The sequence below is a fragment of the Cebus imitator genome, unplaced genomic scaffold (genome assembly GCF_001604975.1).
Source record: "Cebus imitator isolate Cc_AM_T3 unplaced genomic scaffold, Cebus_imitator-1.0 Scaffold105, whole genome shotgun sequence".
Classification (NCBI taxonomy): Eukaryota; Metazoa; Chordata; class Mammalia; order Primates; family Cebidae; genus Cebus; species Cebus imitator.
This window is the reverse complement of record NW_016107420.1, coordinates 1,908,607-1,913,215: the sequence shown is the minus strand read 5'-3', so window position 1 is coordinate 1,913,215 and position 4,609 is coordinate 1,908,607. Positions and strand designations below refer to the sequence as shown.

Sequence of the window (4,609 nt, the reverse complement as noted above, 5' to 3'; positions counted from 1 at the left end):
GCAAGCAAATGCTGAGGGAATCTCCTACCACAAGACCTGCCTTGCAACAGTTCCTGAATGAAGCACTAAGTATCAAAAGAAAAGACCATTACTAGCCACTGCAAAAACACACTGAAGTACACAGACCAGTGACACTACAAAAGAACCACATAAAAAAGTCTGCAGAATAACCCATTGAGGTTATGATGACAGGATTAAGTCAACACCTATCAATACTAACCTTAAATGTAAATGGGCTAAATGCCCCAAATCAAAGGCACAGAGTGGCAAGCTGGATAAATAACCATGACTCATTGGTGTGCTGTTTTCAAGAGACCCATCTCACATGCAATGACACACATAAGCTCAAAATAAAAGAATGAAGAAAAATATACCCAGTAAACAAAAACCAGAAAAAAAGCAGGGAACTGGAATGTAAGTTTCAGGCAAACCAGCCTTTAAACTACCACCACCAACAAAAGACAAAGAAGAGCATTGCATAATGGCAAAGGGTTCAATTCAACAAGAAGATCTATCTATTACAAATATATGTGAACACAACACAGGAGCACTTAGATTTATAAAACAAGTACTTAGAAACCTTCAAAGAGACTTAGAATCACATACAATAATAGTGGGAGACTTTAACACCCACTAACAATATTAGATTATTGAGACAGAAAATTAATGAAGTTATTCAGGACCTAAACTCAGGACTGGATCAAGAGGCCCAGATAGACAATGAAATAATTCTCCACTCAAAAACAACAGATTATAAATGTTTCTCATTGACTCTTGGCACTTACTCTAAAATTGATCACATAATTGGAAGTAAATTGCTCCTCAGAAAATGTAAAAGAACTAAAATTATACCAAAATATCTTGGACCACAGCACTATGAAATTAGAAATCAAGACTAAGAAATTAACTCAAAATTGTACAATTAAATGGAAATAAAATAACCTGCTCTTGAATGACTTTTGGGTAAATAATGAAATTTATGCAAAAATCAAGAAGTTCTTTGAAATCAAGAAAAAATATATAATATGCCAGAATCTCTGGGACATGGATAAGACAGTGTTAAAAGGGAAATTTATAGTGCTAAATACACATATCAGAAAGTTATAAAGATCTAAATTTAACAACCTAACATCACAACTAAAAGAACTAGAGAACCAAAAGCAAATGAATCCAAAAACTAGCAGAAGACAATAAACAACTAAAATCAGAGATGAATGGAAGGAGAATGAGACATGAAAAACTCTTCAAAGATCAATGAATCAATGAGCTGGTTTTTTTGAAAGTATTAATAAACTACATAGAACACAAGCTAGACTAATAAAGAAGGGACAATCCAAATAAACACAATCAGAAATGACAAGGCGGATATTCTGACTCCACAGAAATACAAAATATCAACAGAGAATATTATAAACATCTCTGTGTACATAAACTATAAAATATACAAGAAATTGATAGATTTCTGGACATATACACCTTCCCAAGCCTGAACCAGGAAGAAATTAAATCCCCGAACAGTCCAATAATGAGCTCTGAAATAGAGTTTAAAAATCCCAGGACCAGAAGCATTCATAGCTGAATACTACCAGATGTACAGAGAAGAACTGTACCATTGCTGTTGAAACTATATTAAAAAAAATTGAGAAGGAGAGACTCATTCTATTAGATCAATATCATACAGATACTCAACCCTGGCAGAAACAAAACAAAACAAGAAAACTTTAATTTAATGTCCTTGACCATCCATGAAAAAATTCTCAACAAAGTGCTGGCAAACTAAATCCAGCAGCATATCAAAAAGCTTTTCCACCATGATCAAGTAGGTTTATGCTTAGGAAGCATGGTAGGCCCAACATATGCAATGCTCTCTTAAGCTGTACTACATGATGTTTTACTAATTAACCAGAAAAATAATAAAAAATAAATTGAAGGGTTAAATTCATATTTTTCTCTTGAATTAGACATATTTATTTTAATAACATATCATCAATTGACCATTTCAAATTGTGCCAAATATGTGTATATGTAGTACACTGTATTTTAGTTCTACACATTTCCTTTCCTAGCACCATATTCAGTTTTTCAGATATTATTGTCAGTTGCTGCTTACCTATATGAGGCACTATTGTCATTGGAACAAGGCTATGATTATAGTAAAAGTTCACTGAAGGCAAATCATTTTGTTCTTAAATGAGAACTGCACTGCCAAACTTTTTTAAATCATCACATCTTTTTGCTCTGACTAAATAATGGTTAGCTAATTTCTCTCCAATTTGATATAATAGTTTTATAAATTGTTTTCTACCCAAAGCTTAAACTATGCCAAAAAATTTATGAAGTGCCAAGAACAACTGACAACACATAGAGCTAAATACTACTGGTTTCAATAAAACAATATTTGCAAATACACTGTAAACGTTTATCAATTTTTTTTTTTTTTTACTAGAAACAAGATCATTTATCTTCTCTAGGTCAAAAATATGGAACGCTTCACGAATTTGTGTGTCATCCTTGCGCAGGGGCCATGCTAATCTTCTCTGTATCATTCCAATTTTAGTATATGTGCTGCCGAAGCGAGCACACATTTATCAATTTTTAAAATTCCATTCTGTGATCCTGTTCTGTCATGCTCCTTAAACAGTACATGTATGCAATTCGCACAAACCATTTTCTGCAAGATGTCCTTAAGGAAATATGTTCCAATGGTATTTAATCACAGGTGTCAAGAATGAATCCACACTGGGCTCTATGTGCAGAGAGTAAATCATCTGCTAATGAGCTATTACAGTTTTTACTATCTATATAGTTTGAAAAATAGTAACGATTAGAAAAAACATTAAAAATATTTTAATAAAGGAGTATATGTCAAAGATTTGCATTACAATCCATATTAAGATAATTTAATATTTTCACTTTAGAACCTACTTTATTATTTATTTGTGTTGCTCATAGTTGAGAAGAGGTTTTTTCACACATGGAGCTTTAAATACATGCCTATAACTAAATGACATAATTTATACAAAGATGTTTGTCTAGTCACACATAGAGTTTTAAATATATGTCTAAAACTAAATTATCTAATTTATACAAAGATGTTTTTTAAGAAGCACAGAGCTCTGTAAGATAAAAATAAAATAAAATATACATATTTGATATATATGTGTATGTACACCGACAAAAATGTATATCAAAAATTATCTCTATATATAGTTATATATGATAATACATTATATACATACATAAATAAAAAAGTTAAGTTTACATATAGAGAGACATTTACATACATTTGTATTGAGAGAGTATGTGTATGTGTACATATTGCCTTAGTATTCGTATGTTTTAAAATTTCAAGCAAGTAATCATTTAGAAAATATGTTCTTAAACATGTTTAGTTAGGAGAATAAAATAAACTCTAATCAATATGCTGTTTCAAATTTTATTTCACAAGGAGTAAAAAGAGATTATATCTGTTACTCCAAACATAAGGCAATATCTTTTACAGTCTCAGATGGAAAGAATAAAGTAGAAACATATTAGGTGATATTAGTAATTCAACCAATACTTACTGATATTTCATTATCTATTAATACTATTATTGAATTAAATGTCAATTATTACTGAAGATACTAGATTTAGAATCTTATTCTTTGATTCTGCTGATCTTCATCTTTAGTTTTTTTTTATATTTTAATTGAAGGATATCTGGTTTTAGAGAGGGTCTGAATTTTAAAAAATTTAACATGTAGATTTAAGAAATTATGAAAAAATATTGAAGAGTTTTACAAGTATTGGTTCATGATTTCAATAACTTTTATCTCTTTTTATAAAAGAATAAATGGAAATATAACTTCAAAAGTAAAGCAACATAAGCAATAATTAAAATTATTTGCAAATGATATGTGAAGTTAAGCAGAACATCAGAATACTAGCTGATTGAAATTCCTCTTTTTCTGAGAAACAGATAAAAATATTAGCCTAAATTTTTTGAGTTTAAGAGGAAGTTCAAACACAAAACAAGTTTTATGGTATTTTCTGATATAAATTACAGGTCTGTGCTTTCTTTAATGAAGAATTCTACATTTTTGGTTCATTTTGGGTATGCAAATTTGACTTATAAAAAATAAAATTGCAAACAATTTTAAAAATATTTTTTCAACTTACACATACTTTATGAAGTTATAAAACTTGTTTAACTATTATGGTATTGATATAGTTTGGGTCAGTGTCCCTGCCCAAATCTCACGTCAAATTGTAATCTCCGATGTTGGAGGTGGGACCTGGTGGGAGGTGATTGGATCATGGTGGCTGTTGGGAAAAGCAGCAAAGAAGAAAGGACTTACAGAGTGCCTACATAAATTGGTTATGAGTAACACATAAACAAGAAACAACAAACTGCAGAAGGCCTCAGGAGGCCTCTGAGGAGGAAGGCCTCTCCATGCCTCATGTTGTGGTGCAGGGTGGCCTAAGTCATGTTACCATTAACATTGTGCTTAAGGACGTAAAATCCCTTCGTCCCACTATGACATAGCCAGACTTGTAGGCTCCTTGTAAGGCCTGAGTTCCACCAGCTATACAAAGATAACAAGTTAAAGATAACCACATGTTCTTG

The 4,609-nt window shown here is 31.2% G+C and overlaps 1 non-coding gene across 1 annotated transcript; it reads right to left on the bottom strand.

Annotated features, from left to right (window-relative positions):
- Positions 1–2,474: 2,474 nt before the first annotated feature.
- On the bottom strand, positions 2,475–2,581 carry LOC119472573. The gene has a single exon (XR_005201718.1). It is a non-coding gene; the product is annotated as a U6 spliceosomal RNA (small nuclear RNA).
- Between the last annotated feature and the right edge of the window lie 2,028 nt (positions 2,582–4,609).